Source organism: Arachis hypogaea, chromosome 14, assembly GCF_003086295.3.
Source record: "Arachis hypogaea cultivar Tifrunner chromosome 14, arahy.Tifrunner.gnm2.J5K5, whole genome shotgun sequence".
Classification (NCBI taxonomy): Eukaryota; Viridiplantae; Streptophyta; class Magnoliopsida; order Fabales; family Fabaceae; genus Arachis; species Arachis hypogaea.
This window is the reverse complement of record NC_092049.1, coordinates 53,511,880-53,529,071: the sequence shown is the minus strand read 5'-3', so window position 1 is coordinate 53,529,071 and position 17,192 is coordinate 53,511,880. Positions and strand designations below refer to the sequence as shown.

General features: G+C 38.2%; 2 non-coding genes across 2 annotated transcripts; one reads left to right on the top strand and one right to left on the bottom strand.

The window, feature by feature from the left end:
* Positions 1 to 5,565: 5,565 nt before the first annotated feature.
* Positions 5,566 to 5,673, bottom strand: LOC112745070 (small nucleolar RNA R71). Its single transcript, XR_003173017.1, has one exon. It is a non-coding gene; the product is annotated as a small nucleolar RNA R71 (small nucleolar RNA).
* Positions 5,674 to 14,693: 9,020 nt separating this feature from the next.
* Positions 14,694 to 14,800, top strand: LOC112746653 (small nucleolar RNA R71). Its single transcript, XR_003174524.1, has one exon. It is a non-coding gene; the product is annotated as a small nucleolar RNA R71 (small nucleolar RNA).
* Positions 14,801 to 17,192: the final 2,392 nt, after the last annotated feature.

The following is a 17,192-nucleotide window of genomic DNA, read 5'->3' as shown; positions in this document are numbered from 1 at the left end:
ACTCAACTTTTGAGGTGGAAAGAATTTGGCCAAGAAAGCATTGACCAACTTTTCCCAAGAGTTCAGGCTGTCTTTAGGTTGTGAGTCCAACCATGTCCTAGCTCTGTCTCTTACAGCAAAGGGAAAAAGCATAAGTCTATAGACCTCAGGATTAACCCCATTGGTCTTAACAGTATCACAAATTTACAAGAATTCAGCTAAAAACTGATGAGGATCTTTCAATGGAAGTCCATGAAACTTGCAATTCTGCTGCATTAGAGAAATTAATTGAGGCTTAAGCTCAAAGTTGTTTGCTCCAATTGCAGGAATTGAGATGCTCCTTCCACAGAAGTCAGAAGAGGGTGCAATAAAGTCACCAAGCATCTTCCTTGCATCTCCTCCATTGTTATTGGGTTCGGCCATCTCTTCTTCTTTTTCGAAGAATTCTGTCAGCTCCTCTCCAGAGTGTTGTGCCTTAGCTTCTCTTAGCTTCCTCTTTAGAGTCCTTTTAGGTTCCGGATCAGCTTCAACAAGAATGTTCTTATCCTTGCTCCTACTCATATGAAAAAGAAGAGAACAGACAAGAATAGGAATCCTCTATGCCACAGTATAGAGATTCCTTTATGTGAGTAGAAGAATAGAAGAGTAGAATGAATAAGAGAGAAGATGAAGAATTCGAACACAGAGAGGGAGAGAGGGTTCGAATTATAAGAAAAAGAGAAGTGTTAGTAAATAAATAAATAAATAGAAAGAGATGAGAGAGAGAGAATTCGAATTTTAAATTAAAATAAAAGGGAAATATTTTTGTTTTTATTTTAATTATTGGTTAGTATTCGAAATTTAAGAGAAGAAATAAAATAAAATTTAAAAATTAATTAAAAAGATTTTTGAAAAAGTGTTAGTGATTTTCAAAAATTGGAGAGAGAAAAGTAGTTAGGTGGTTTTGAAAAAGAAATGATTGAAATAGAAAACTTTTTAAAATAAAAAAGTCAAGCAGTTAATTGAAAAAGATTTGAAAATCAATTTTGAAAAGATAAGAAGTTAGAAAAGATTTTGAAATTGATTTTAAAAAAGATATGATTGAAATTTATTTTGAAAAATAATTTGAAAAGGAAATTAAAAAGATTTGATTTTTGAAATTAAAGTTGATTACTTGACTAACAAGAAACTAAAAGATATGATTCTAGAATTTAAAGATTGGACCTTTCTTAATAGGCAAGTAACAACCTGAAACTATTTAAATCTAAATATTAAATGTTCGTAGTAATTTCGAAAATATGAAACAAAATTAAGAAAAAGATTTTGAAAATCAGTTTGAAAATTTTCGAAAAACATGAAGGAAAATTGAAAAATATTTGATTTTTGAAAAAGATTTGAAAAGATAAAATTTTTAAATTGAAATTTTGACTTGACTAAAAAGAAACAACTAAATTTTAAAAATTTTTTACCAAATCGATTCAAAATTTCGAAATTTATGGGAAGAATAAGGGAAAGATATTTTTTATTTTTGAATTTTTAGTGAGGAGAGAGAAAAACAAAAAAAAATGATGCAAAACACAAGAAATTAAGATCAAAACAACAATGCATGCAATAACACTTTGAATGTCAAGATGAACACTAAGAACACTTTGAAGATCATGATGATCATCAAGAACATAATTGATGAGCGGATAATTTATACGCTTTTTGGCAATGTTTTTAGTATGTTTTTAGTAGAATCTAGTTACTTTTAGGGATGTTTTCATTAGTTTTTATGTTAAATTCACATTTCTGGACTTTACTATGAGTTTTTGTGTTTTTCTGTGATTTCAGGTATTTTCTGGCCGAAATTGAGGGACTTGAGCAAAAATCAGATTCAGAGGTTGAAGAAGGACTACTGATGCTGTTGGATTCTGACCTCCCTGCACTCAAAGTGAATTTTCTAGAGCTACAAAACTCAAAATGGCGCGCTTCCAATTGCGTTGGAAAGTATACATCCAGGGCTTTCCAGCAATATATAATAGTCCATACTTTGGCCGAGTTTAGATGACGTAAAAGGGCGTTGAACGCCAGTTCTACGCTGCTGTCTGGAGTTAAACGCCAGAAACACGTCACAAGCCAGAGTTGAACGCCAGAAATACGTTACAAACTGGCGTTCAACTCCAAGAATGACCTCTGCACGTGTAACATTCAAGCTCAGCCCAAGCACACACCAAGTGGGCCCCGGAAGTGGATTTATGCATCAACTACTTACTTCTGTAAACCCTAGTAGCAAGTTTATTATAAATAGGACTTTTTACTATTGTATTAGACATCTTCGGATCATCTTTGATCAGTTTTATGCTATCTTAGACTTTCATGGGGGCTGGCCATTCGGCCATGCCTGGACCATTATCACTTATGTATTTTCATACGGTAGAGTTTCTGCACTCCATAGATTAAGGTGTGGAGCTCTGCTGTTCCTCAAAGATTAATGCAAAGTACTACTATTTTTCTATTCAATTCAACTTATTCCGCTTCCAAGATATTCATTCGCACTTCAACCTGAATGTGATGAACGTGACAATCATCATCATTCCCCCATGAACGCGTGCCTGACAACCACTTCCGTTCCACCTTAGATTGAATGAGTATCTCTTGGATCTCTTAATCAGAATCTTCGTGGTATAAGCTAGATTGATGGCGGCATTCATGAGAGTCCGGAAAGTCTAAACTTTGTCTGTGGTATTCCGAGTAGGACTCTGGGATTGAATGACTGTGACGAACTTCAAACTCGCGAGTGCTGGGCGTAGTGACAGAAGCAAAAGGAAGGTGAATCTTATTCCAGTATGATCGAGAACCTCAGATGATTAGCCGTGCTGTGACAGAGCATTTGGACCATTTTCACAAGAGGATGGGATGCATCCATTGACAAGGGTGATGCCTCCAGACGATTAGCCATGCAGTGACAGCGCATCGGACCATTTTCCAGAGAGGATAAAAATTAGCCATTGACAACGGTGATGTCCTTACATAAAGCCAGCCATGGAAAGGAGTAGGATTGATTGGATGAAGACAGCAGGAAAGCAGAGGTTCAGAGGAATGAAAGCATCTCTATGCGCTTATCTGAAATTCTCACCAATGATTTACATAAGTATTTCTATCCTTATTTTATTATATATTTTCAAAAACTCCATAACCATTTTATATCCGCCTGACTGAGATCTACAAGGTGACCATAGCTTGCTTCATACCAACAATCTCCGTAGGATCGACCCTTACTCACGTAAGGTTTATTACTTGGACGACCCAGTGCACTTGCTGGTTAGTTGTATCGAAGTTGTGAATGAAAAACAATTTATTAAGACGTGCGTACAGAGTTTTTGGCGCCGTTGCCTGAGATCACAATTTCGTGCACCAAGTTTTTGGCGCCGTTGCCGGGGATTGTTCGAGTTTGGACAAATGACGGTTTATCTTGTTGCTCAGATTAGGTAATTTTCTTTTTGTTTTATTTTCAAAAAGCTTTCAAAAAATTTTTTTTTTCAAAAATATTTCAAAAATTTTCTCCTTTGTTTTCGAAAAAAAAAATAATAAAAATTATTTTCAAAAATATTTAATATATGTTTCTTCAGAATTTTTAAGAATGAATTCTAGTGTTTCATGATGATTTGTTGAATCCTGGCTGGCTTTAAGCCATGTCTAATCTTTTGGACTGGGGTTTCAACTTATCATCACAAGAGCTTGTTGATTCTCACACACTTAGTTGCTCTATACATGGAAAGTATAAATATCTTCTAAAGCTTGGCTGGCTATTAAGCCATGTCTAACCCTCAGATTGGAGCTTTAGACTAAGATTGCAAGATTCCTAGAATTCATATTAAAAATTTTGGAATCCTTATTTTTCTTTTTCAAATAATTTTCAACAAATCCAAAAAAATCATAAAATCATAAAAATCAAAAATATTTTGTGTTTCTTGTTTGAGTCTTGAGTCAATTTTAAGTTTGGTGTCAATTGCATGTTTTAAAGTTTGCATAAAATTTTCGAAAAATTCATGCATTCATAGTGTTCTTCATGATCTTCAAGTTGTTCTTGGTAAGTCTTCTTGTTTGATCTTGATGTTTTCTTGTTTTGTGTCTTTTCTTGTTTTTCATATGCATTTTTGCATTCATAGTGTCTAAACATGAAAGATTTCTAAGTTTGGTGTCTTGCATGTTTTCTTTGCATATAAAAATTTTCAAAAATAAGTTCTTGATGTTCATCATGATCTTCATAGTGTTCTTGGTGTTCATCTTGACATTCATAGCATTCTTACATGCATTCATTGTTTTGATCCAAAATTTTCATGCATTGCATCATTTTCATGTTTTTCTCTCTCATCATTAAAAATTCAAAAATCAAAAAAATATCTTCTCCTTTTTCTCTCTTAAAATTTCAAAAATTAGATTTGACTTTTTCAAAAATTTTTAAAATCTAGTTGTTATTATGAGTCAAATCAAATTTTCAATTTAAAAATATTATCTTTTTCAAAAATCAAATCTTTTTCATTTTTCTTAGTTATTTTCGAAAATTTTAAAAATATTTTTCAAAAATCTTTTTCTTATCTTTATCACATAATTTTCGAAAATAACATCATCAATTAATGTTTTGGTTCAAAAATTTCAAGTTTGTTACTTGCTTGTTAAGAAACTAACTAACTAACTTTTTGTTTGTTTCTTATCTTTTTCAAAACTACCTAACTAACTCTCTCTCTCTAATTTTCGAAAATATCTTCCCTCTTTTTCAAAATTTCTTTTTAATTAACTAATTATTTTAATTTTTTATTTTAATTTTCGAAAAATTACTAACCTTTTTCAAAAACTATTTTCGAAAATCACTAACTCTTTTTCAAAAATAATTTTCAAAAATTCTCCTTCTCTCTCATCTCCTTCTATTTAGTTATTCATCTACTAATACTTCATCTCACCCAAATTTGAACCCCCTCTTCCATCTGTGTTCAAATTTTTTCTTCTTCTTTTCTTCTACTCACACAGGGACCTCTATACTGTGGTAAAAAGGACCCCTATTATTATTATTTTTCTGTCCCTCTTTTTCATATGAGCAGAAGCAAAGACAAGAACATTCTTGTTGAAGCAGATCCAGAACCTGAAAGGACTCTGAAGAGAAAACTAAGAGAAGCTAAATTACAACAATCCAGCAAGCACCTTTCAGAAATTTTCGAACAGGAAGAGGAGATGGCAGCCAAAAATAATAATAATACAAGGAGGATGCTTGGTGACTTTACTGCACCTAATTCCAATTTACATGGAAGAAGCATCTCCATCCCTACCATTGGAGCAAACAATTTTGAGCTGAAACCTCAATTAGTTTCTCTGATGCAGCAAAACTGCAAGTTTCATGGACTTCCATCTGAAGATCCTTTTCAGTTCTTAACTGAATTCTTGCAGATCTGTGATACTGTTAAGACTAATAGAGTAGATCCCGAAGTCTACAGGCTCATGCTTTTCCCTTTTGCTGTAAGAGACAGAGCTAGAATATGGTTGGACTCTCAACCTAAGGATAGCCTGAACTCTTGGGATAAGCTGGTCAAGGCTTTCTTAGCCAAGTTCTTTCCTCCTCAAAAGCTGAGTAAGCTTAGAGTGGTTGTTCAAACCTTCAGACAGAAAGAAGGTGAATCCCTCTATGAAGCTTGGGAGAGATACAAAGAACTGACCAAAAAGTGTCCTTTTGACATGCTTTCAGACTGGACCATCCTGGATATATTCTATGATGGTCTTTCTGAATTAGCTAAAATGTCGTTGGATAATTCTGCAGGTGGATCCATTCACCTAAAGAAAACGCCTGCAGAAGCTCAAGAACTCATTGAGATGGTTGCTAATAACTAGTTCATGTACACTTCTGAGAGGAATCCTGTGAGTAATGGGACGCCTCAGAAGAAGGGAGTTCTTGAAATTGATACTCTGAATGCCATATTGGCTCAGAACAAAATATTGACTCAGCAAGTCAATATGATTTCTCAGAATCTGAATGGAATGCAAGCTGCATCCAACAGTACTCAAGAGGCGCCTTCTGAAGAAGAGGCCTATGATCCTGAGAACCCTGCAATAGCAGAGGTAAATTACTTAGGTGAACCTTATAGAAACACCTATAACTCATCATGGAGAAATCATCCAAATTTCTCATGGAAGGATCAACAAAAGCCTCAATAAGGCTTTAATAATGGTGGAAGAAACAGGTTTAGCAATAGCAAGCCTTTTCCATCATCCACTCAGCAACAGACAGAGAACTCTGAAAAAAATACCTCTAATTTAGCAAACTTAGTCTCTGATCTATCTAAGGCCACTATGAGTTTTATGAATGAAACAAGATCCTCCATTAGAAATTTGGAGGCACAAGTGGGCCAGCTGAGTAAAAGGATCACTGAAATCCCTCCTAGTACTCTCCCAAGCAATACAGAAGAAAATCCAAAAGGAGAGTGCAAGGCCATTGATATAACCATCATGGCCGAATCCAAAGAGGAAGTGGAGGACGTGAATCCCAGTGAGGAAGACCTCCTGGGACGTCCAGTGATCAATAAGGAGTTTCCCTTTGAGGAACTAAAGAAATCTGAGGCTCATCTAGAGACCATAGAGATTCCATTGAACCTCCTTATGCCATTCATGAGCTCTGATGAGTATTCCTCTTCTGAAGAGAATGAGGATGTTACTAAAGAGCAAGTTGCCAAGTACCTTGGTGCAATCATGAAGCTGAATGCCAATTTATTTGGTAATGAGACTTGGGGAGATGAACCTCCCCTATTCACCAATGAACTGAGTGATCTGGATCAACTGACATTGCCTCAGAAGAAACAGGATCCTGGAAAGTTCCTAATACCTTGTACCATAGGCACCATGATCTTTGAAAAGGCTCTGTGTGACCTTGGTTCAGGGATAAACCTCATGCCCCTCTCTGTAATAGAGAAACTGGGAATCTTTGGGGTGCAAGCTACTAAAATCTCATTAGAGATGGCAGACAATTCAAGAAAACAGGCTTATGGACAAGTAAAGGACGTGTTAGTAAAGGTTGGAGGCCTTCACATCCCTGCTGATTTCATAGTCCTAGATACTGGGAAGGATGAGGATGAATCCATCATCCTTGGAAGACCCTTCCTAGCCACAGCAAGAGCTGTGCTTGATGTTGACAGAGGTGAACTAGTCCTTCAATTGAATGAGGACTCCCTTGTGTTTAAAACTCGAGGTCATCCTTCTGTAAACATGGAGAGGAAGCATAAAAAGCTTCTCTCAAAACAGAGTCAACCAGAGTCCCCACAGTCAAACTCTAAGTTTGGTGTTGGGAAGTCTCAACAATGCTCTGAACATTTGTGAGGCTCCATGAGAGCCCACTGTCAAGCTATTGACATTAAAGAAGCGCTTGTTGGGAGGCAACCCAATTTTTATTTATCTAATTTTATTGTTCTTTCATGTTTTATTAGGTTCATGATCATGTGGAGTCACAAAATAAATATAAAAATTGAAAACGGAATCAAAAACAGCAGAAGAAAAATCACACCCTGGAGGAGGATCTCACTGGCGTTTAAACGCCAGTAAAAAGCATCTGGCTGGCGTTCAACGCCAGAACAGAGCATGGTTCTGGCGCTGAACGCCCAAAATGGGCAGCATCTGGGCGTTTGAACGCCAGAATTGCACCCTGGAGAAGAGCTGGCGCTGAACGCCCAGAACAAGCATGGTTCTGGCGTTCAACGCCAGAAATGAGCAACAAATGGGCGTTCAACACCCAGAACAAGCACCAATCTGGCGCTGAACACCCAGAGTTGTGTGCAAGGGCATTTTGCATGCCCAATTTGGTGCAAGGTTGTAAATCCTTGAACAACTCAGGATCTGTGGACCCCACAGGATCCCCACCTACCACCACTCACTCTCTTCCCTCTTCTCAATGTTCATCCTCTATTCCCAATAAACACTCTTCCCCAAAACTCTTCACCAATCACCTCAATCTCTCTTCACTATCACCACTTCACCACTCACATCCATCCACTCTTCCCCATAAACCTACCTCATAAACTCCACCTACCTTCAAAATTCAAAATCAATTTCCCACCCAACACCCACCCTTATGGCCGAACCTTACCCCCCCTCCCTTCCCTATATACAGCCCTCCATTCTTCCTCATTTTCACACAACACAACCCTCTCTTCCCCTTCTTGGCCGAAACACATCTCTCTCTCCCTCTCCTCCATTTCTTCTTCTTCTTCATCTATTCTTTTTTCTCTTGCTCGAGGACGAGCAATATTCTAAGTTTGGTGTGGTAAAAGCATAAGCTTTTTGTTTTTCCATTACCATTGATGGCACCCAAGACCAAAGAATCCTGTAGAAAAGGGAAAGAGAAGACAAAAGCTCCCACCTCCGAGTCATGGGAGATGGAAAGATTCATCTCCAAAGCTCATCAAGACCACTTCTATGATGTTGTGGCAAAGAAGAAGGTGATCCCCGAGGTCCCTTTCAAGCTCAAGAGAAATGAGTATCCGGAGATCCGACATGAAATCCAAAGAAGAGGTTGGGAAGTTCTAACAAAACCCATCCAACAAGTCAGAATTCTAATGGTTCAAGAGTTCTATGCCAATGCATGGATCACTAGGAACCATGATCAAAGTAAGAACCCGAACCCAAAGAATTATCTCACCATGGTTCAGTGGAAATACTTAGATTTTAGTCCGGAAAACCGGAGATGCCTCAAATGCATCTTCCTCCACAAAACTATTGGGAGCAAATCAACACCTCCCTAGGAGAATTAAGTTCCAACATGGGACAATTAAGGGTGAAACATCAAGAGCACTCCATCATCCTTCATGAAATTAGAGAAGATCAAAAAGCAATGAGGGAGGAGCAAGAAAGACAAGGAAGAGACATAGAAGAGCTCAAGGACATCATTGGTTCCTCAAGAAGGAAACACCACCATCACTAAGGTGGACTCATTCCTTATTCTTACATTCTCTGTTTTTCGTTTTCTATGTTAAGTGCTTATCTAAGTTTGTGTCTTATTACATGATCATTAGTATTTAGTAACTTTGTCTTAAAGTTATGAATGTCCTATGAATCCATCACCTCTCTTAAATGAAAAATGTTTTAATTCAAAAGAACAAGAAGTACATGAGTTTCAAATTTATCCTTGAACTTAGTTTAATTATGTTGATGTGGTGACAATGCTTCTTGTTTTCTGAATGAATGCTTGAACAGTGCATATATATTTTGAAGTTGTTGTTTAAGAATGTTAAATATGTTGGCTCTTGAAAGAATGATGACAAGGAGACATGTTATTTGATAATCTGAAAAATCATAAAAATGATTCTTGAAGCAAGAAAAAGCAGCAAAGAACAAAGCTTGAAGAAAAAAAAAGGCGAAAAAAAAATAGAAAAAGAAAAGGCAAGCAGAAAAAGCCAAAATCTCTTAAAACCAAGAGGCAAGAGCAAAAAGCCAGTAATCCTTAAAACCAAAAGGCAAGGGCAATAAAAAGGATCCCAAGGCTTTGAGCATCAGTGAATAGGAGGGCCTAAAGGAATAAAATCCTGGCCTAAGCGGCTAAACCAAGCTGTCCCTAACCATGTGCTTGTGGCGTGAAGGTGTCAAGTGAAAACTTGAGACTGAGCGGTTAAAGTCAAGGTCCAAAGCAAAAGAAGAGTGTGCTTAAGAACCCTGGACACCTCTAATTGGGGACTTTAGCAAAGCTGAGTCACAATCTGAAAAGGTTCACCCAATTATGTGTCTGTGGCATTTATGTATCCGGAGGTAATACTGGAAAACAAAGTGCTTAGGGCCACGGCCAAGACTCATAAAGTAGCTGTGTTCAAGAATCAACATACTGAACTAGGAGAATCAATAATACTATCTGAACTCTGAGTTCCTATAGATGCCAATCATTCTGAACCTCAATGGATAAAGTGGGATGCCAAAACTATTCAAGAGGCAAAAAGCTACAAGTTCCGCTCATCTGATTGGAGCTATGTTTCATTGATAGTTTGGAATTTATAGTATATTCTCTTCTTTTTATCCTATTTTCAGTTGCTTGGGGACAAGCAACAATTTAAGTTTGGTGTTGTGATGAGCGGATAATTTATACGCTTTTTGGCATTGTTTTTAGTATGTTTTTAGTATAATCTAGTTACTTTTAGGGGTGTTTTCATTAGTTTTTATGTTAAATTCACATTTCTGGACTTTACTATGAGTTTGTGTGTTTTTCTATGATTTCAGGTATTTTCTGGCTGAAATTGAGGGACTTGAGCAAAAATCAGATTCAGAGGTTGAAGAAGGACTGCTGATGTTGTTGGATTCTGACCTCCCTGCACTCAAAGTGAATTTTCTGGAGCTACAGAACTCAAAATGGCGCGCTTCCAATTGCGTTGGAACGTAGACATCCAGGGCTTTCCAGAAATATTTAATAGTCCATACTTTGGCCGAGTTTAGATGACGTAAAAGGGCGTTGAACGCCAGTTCTATGCTGCTGTCTGGAGTTAAACGCCAGAAACACATCACAAGCCAGAGTTGAATGCCAGAAATATGTTACAAACTGGCGTTCAACTCCAAGAATGACCTCTGCACATGTAACATTCAAGCTCAGCCCAAGCACACACTAAGTGGGCCCCGGAAGTGGATTTATGCATCAACTACTTACTTCTGTAAACCCTAGTAACTAGTTTAGTATAAATAGGACTTTTTACTATTGTATTAGACATCTTCGGATCATCTTTGATCAGTTTTATGCTATCTTAGACTTTCATGGGGGCTGGCCATTCGGCCATGCCTGGACCATTATCACTTATGTATTTTCATACGGTAGAGTTTCTGCACTCCATAGATTAAGGTGTGGAGCTCTGCTGTTCCTCAAAAATTAATGCAAAGTACTACTGTTTTTCTATTCAATTCAACTTATTCCGCTTCCAAGATATTCATTCGCACTTCAACCTATGTGATGAACGTGACAATCATCATCATTCCCCCACAAACGCGTGCCTGACAACCACTTCCGTTCCACCTTAGATTGAATGAGTATCTCTTGGATCTCTTAATCAGAATCTTCGTGGTATAAGCTAGATTGATGGTGGCATTCATGAGAGTCCGGAAAGTCTAAACCTTGTCTGTGGTATTCTGAGTAGGACTCTGGGATTGAATGACTATGACGAACTTCAAACTCGTGAGTGCTGGGCGTAGAGACAGACGCAAAAGGAGGGTGAATCCTATTCCAGTATGATCGAGAACCTCAGATGATTAGCCGTGCTGTGACAGAGCATTTGGACCATTTTCACAAGAGGATGGGATGCAGCCATTGACAAGGGTGATGCCTCCAGACGATTAGCCATGTAGTGACAGCGCATCGGACCATTTTCCAGAGAGGATAAAAAGTAGCCATTGACAACGGTGATGTCCTTACATAAAGCCAGCCATGGAAAGGAGTAGGATTGATTGGATGAAGACAGCAGGAAAGCAGAGGTTCAGAGGAACGAAAGCATCTCTATGCGCTTATCTGAAATTCTCACCAATGATTTACATAAGTATTTCTATCCTTATTTTATTATATATTTTCGAAAACTCCATAACCATTTTATATCCGCCTGACTGAGATCTACAAGGTGACCATAACTTGCTTCATACCAACAATCTCCGTGGGATCGACCCTTACTCACGTAAGGTTTATTACTTGGACGACCCAGTGCACTTGCTGGTTAGTTGTATCGAAGTTGTGAATGAAAAACAATTTATTAAGACGTGCGTACAGAGTTTTTGGCGCCGTTGCCTGAGATCACAATTTCATGCACCAATAATTTTGAAAAATTTTTAAGAAAAGAAAGACATGCAAGACACCAAACTTAAAAATTTTTAAACTTTAGACACTAATAATTAAAAAATGCATATGAAAAATAGGAAAAGACACAAAACAAGAAAGTTTAAAGATCAAACAAGGGAAATCATCAAGAACAACTTGAAGATCAAGAAAGAACAATTCCATGCATGTGTTCTTCGAAAATTTAAACAAAAATCAAAATATGCAATTGACACCAAACTTAAAATTTGACACTAGACTCAAACAAGAAACATAAAATTTTTGGTTTTTATGGTTTTATTAATTTTTTTTGTATTTTTCGAAAATTATTTGAAAAAAGAGAAAATAAATAAATTCAAAATTTTCAATAGGAATTCCAGGAATCATGCACTGTTAGTCTAAAGCTTCGGTCCAAAAGATTAGACGTGGCTTAATAGCCAGCCAAGCTTTATGTGAAACCTTTGGTTTAAAAGATTAGACATGGCGAATGGCTAGCCAAGCTTCATCATACAAATCAGGCATACAACAGCTGAATTGATGAGAATAAAAAAGCTCCTGCAGTGATAAGTGGAAGCCTCGGTCCAAAAGATTAGACATGGCTTAGCAGCCAGCCAGGCTTCACATATCATCTGAAACTCTAGAATTCATTCTTAAAAATTCTAAAGAACGAATAAAAATTTTTTTGAATTTTTTTTTGAAAATAAAAAGAAAGAAAACAAAAAGTTTAAATATAAAATAAAAGTACCTAATCTGAGCAACAAGATGAACCGTCAGTTGTCCAAACTCGAACAATCCCCGGCAACGGCGCCAAAAACTTGGTGCACGAAATTGTGATCTCTAACAATGGCGCCAAAAACTTGGTACGCACGATCGTAATCTCAACTCTTTTTCACAACTCTGTACAACTAACCAGCAAGTGCACTGGGTCGTCCAAGTAATACCTTACGTGAGTAAGGGTCGATCCCACGGAGATTGTTGGCTTGAAGCAGGCTATGGTCATCCTTGTAAATCTCAGTCAGGCCGATTCAAATGGTTATGATGTTTTGATAATTAAAATATAAATAAAATATAAAATAAGATAAAGTTACTTATGTAATTCATTGGTGGGAATTTCAGATAAGCGTCTGGAGATGCTTTGTTACTTCTGAACCTCTGCTTTCCTATTGCCTTCTTCCAACCATGCGTTACCTCCTTCCATGGCAAGCTGTATGATCCTCTAGGATGAAAAAAAATCCATATGCGCTGTCACCGCACGGCTAATCATCTGTCGGTTCCCGCTAGCGTCGGAATAGGACCATTGTCCTTTTGCACACTGTCACTTGTGCCCCACATTCGCAGGTTTGAAGCTCATCACAGTCATCCCTTTCTAGATCCTACTCGGAATACCACAGACAAGGTTTAGACTTTCCGGATCCTAGGAATGGCTACCAATAATTCTAGCCTATACCACGAAGGTTCTAATTTTAGATTAGAAACCCAAGAGAATATACTCCAGCTGTCGTCCAATGACTACGTTGAACATCATGTAGACCGCTTTGTGGTTGTCAGGCACGCGATCTTGGCTAAGCGAGTAACAAATATTGGGTGATTGTCATGGGTCACCCCTTCATTCTGACTAAACTAAATTAAGTATGAGAGTATATCTTGGAGAAGAAGTAGGCGTGAATTGAATAGAAAACAGTAGTAATTGCATTAATCCATGAAGAACAACAGAGCTCCACACCTTAATCTATGTGGTGTAGAAACTCCACCGTAGAAAATACATAAGTGAAAAAGGTCTAGGCATGGCCATGAGGCCAGCCTCCATGGTCTATGAAAACATAAGATGGTTCAAAAGATAAAAGACATAAAATAAATCTCTAAAAGTAGTTTTTATACTAAACTAGTAACCTAGGGTTACAGAAAATGAGTAACTAAGTGCAAATAATGCAGAAATCCACTTCCGGGGCCCACTTGGTGTGTGCTTGGGTTGAGCATTGAAGCTTTTTCGTGCTTAGGCTTTTCCTGAAGTTAAACGCTAGCTTTGGTGCTAGTTTCGGCGTTTAACTCCAATTCTGGTGCCAGTTTGGGTGTTTTACGCCAAGATATTTTAGGCTGACTTTGAACGCCAGTTTGGGCCATCACATCTCGAGTAAAGTATGGACTATTATATATTGCTGAAAAGCCCAGGATGTCTACTTTCCAAGGCAATTGAAAACGCATCAATTGGGCTTCTGTAACTCCAGAAAATAGACTTCGAGTACAGGGAGGTCAGAATCCAACAGCATCTGCAGTCCTTTTTCAGCCTCTAAATAAGATTTTTGCTCAGGTCCCCTAATTTCAGCCAGAAAATACCTGAAATCACAGAAAAATACACAAACTCATAGTAAAATCCAGAAATGTGATTTTTGAATAAAAACTAATAAAAATATAATAAAAAGTAACTAAATCATACTAAAAACTATGTAAAAACAATGCCAAAAAGGGTATAAATTATCCACTCATCAACTAGCTTTAGTGAATCACTTAACAAACATATCAAGGCATCTAATGGAATCAAGGTGAATTAAATTTAGCTATTTTAAGACCTAAAAAGCATGTTTTTCACTCTTAAGCACAATTAAAGGAGAATTTACAAAACTATGCTATTTTAGTGAATAAATGGGAGAAAAGTTGACAAAACCCTCTAAATTCAACACAAGATAAACCCTAAAAATGGGGTTTATCAGTGATCACTTTGTTTTGTGCTAGCAAGGCATCCATGGTGTTGAGCTCCATTACTCCTTCTCTCTTTTGAGTCCTTTCAGAGGCATAGAAGTACTCATTGTCAGCAACAGTTTCAATGATATCTATGGCCTCCTCAATGGTCATTTTCTTGTTAAGGGATCCCCCTGAAGAGTGGTCTATAGTGATCTTGGATTCATATGACAACCCTTCATAAAAGATGTACAGCTGCACCCATTCATTGAACATATCAGGAGGGCATTTCCTTGTCAAATCCTTAAATCTCTCCCAGGCTTCATATAGAGTCTCTCCATCATGTTGTCTAAACGTTTGGACCTTAGCTCTTAGTCTATTGATCTTTTGTGGAGGGTAGAATCTTGCTAAAAAATTGTTAATAACATCTTCCCATGTGGTGAGGCTTTTTCTTGGGGAATGATTCCAGCCACTTTGACGCTTTGTCCCTAAGAGAGAAAGAGAACAAGAGCAGTTTATAAGTGTCCGGATGAACTCCATTTGACTTCACAGTGTCACAAATCCTCAGGAAGGTGGTGAGATGTTGATTGGGGTCCTCTTGAGCATTTCCTCCAAAGGAACAATTATTCTAAACTAGAGTGATGAGCTGTGGTTTAAGCTCAAAGTTGTTGGGATGTATATTGGGTCTCACGATGCTACTCCCATAATTCCCAGGATTGGGATTTATGTATGAACCTAGCATCCTCCTCTCTTGTGGAGCCTGGTTGTTGCCAACAGCTTCTTCATGGTGGTTTTGTGCTTCTCCTTCCATGGTTTGGGTTGGACCTTCTTCTTCTTCTTCACCAACCACTCTTTTGGCTCTTGCCACTGCTTCTCTTCTTAATCTTAGTAATGTTCGCTCTGGTTAAGAATCATAGGAACTTAGCCGGTGCATTACATAAGCCAAAAGGCATTCTCTTATATGCATACATTAAGGGACATGTAAAAGTAGTCTTCTTTTGATCCTCAGGAACTATATGAATTTGAAAATATCCAGTGTAACCATCTAAAAAGCAGTAGTGTGATTTACCTGACAGGCGATCAAGCATCTGATCGATGAAAGGCAATGGGTAGTGATCCTTGCGAGTAGCCTGGTTGAGGCGCCTGTAATCAATGCACACCCTCCAGGAGTTCTACACTCTAGTTGCTATGAGCTCTCCTTGCTCATTCTTTATTGTTGTGACTCCAGACTTCTTGGGTATCACTTGTATTGGGCTGACCCATTCGCTATCTGAGATAGAGTAGATGATGTCTGCTTCAAGTAAAATCTGGTCACTTCCTTCTTGACAACTTCCAAGATAGTAGGGTTAAGCCACCTTTGAGGTTGACGAACAGGCCTTGCTCCCTCTTCTAAAAATATCCAGTGTTCACAGACTTGGGGCTGATGCCTACTATATCCGCCAAGCTCTGCCCAATTACTTTCTTATGCTTTCTCAGCACACTAAGCAGTTGTTCTTCCTGTTGGGAAGTGAGTTCCCTTGCAATGATGACTGGGAGCTTCTGATTATCCTCAAGGTAAGCATACTTGAGGTAGGGTGGAAGGGACTTTAGTTCCATTTTCTGCTCCTGGCTAGGCACTAGATCATCTGGAGCTATGTGTGGTGGCACGACATCTTCAGGAAGCTCAGAGGGCTTCCCCACACTTGCACCTTGCTCCATGTGCATCTCTTCTATTTCTTCCTGATGGACTGCAGCTACGGTCTCATCAATAATATCATACTGGAAGATGGAGTGATCCTCTGGTGGGTGCCTCAAAGCTTCATCCAGATTGAAGCTCACTGTTCTGCCATCTATCTCAAAAGAGTAGGTTCCGGAGAAGGCATCCAACTTGAACTTTGAAGTCTTCAGAAATGGTCTTCCAAGTAGGACAGATGAGGGTCTTCCTGAGTCAGTAGGGGGCATCTCCAAAATGTAAAAATCAATAGGGAATGTTAGCCCCTTAATGCTCATTAGCACGTCCTCAGCAATCCCAACCACCGAGATTATGCTTTTATCTGCCAAAACAAAACGTGATGTCGACCTTTTTAAAGGAGGTAGCCTCAAAGCATCATATATAGATAATGGCATAATACTCACACATGCTCCTAGATCACACATGTAGTCAGAAATTATTACACCCTCAATAGTACAGCTAACCATGCATGGACCTGGATCACTACATTTTTCTGGTATATCACTCATTAAAGCAGATATAGAGCTACCTAAAGGAATAGTTTCTAATTCATTAATTTTATCCTTATGCATGCACAATCTTTAGAAATCTTGCATATTTAGGTACTTGCTGAATAGCATCAAAAAGGGGAATAGTTACTTCAACCTTTTTGAAGATTTCTACCATTTTGGGATCGAGTTCCATCTGCTTTCTGGACTTCCTTGCAAGGTGTGGAAAGGGGATAGGGATGGCGTCACGTGTAGCTTCAGCTGCCTTTGATGCACTATTCTCTGGTTGAGTTGCTTCTTCTTCAACCATGTCTTGTACCTCCTCTTCCTGTTCAGCATCTTCTACCTCAACAACATCTTCAACTTGAATGTTCTCCTTTGAGCTTGGCTCCTCATGACTCCTCCCTTGTAGTGTGGTTCCGGACCTCAAAGTGATGGCGTTGATGCCTCCTTTGCGGTTGGGTAAAGGTTGAGACGGAAGTGCATTAGAGCTTGTAGGTTGACTGTTAGGGGTATTCATAGATCCAATCTGTAAAGCGAGAGCTTGTACAGCAGAGGTCAAACCGTTCAA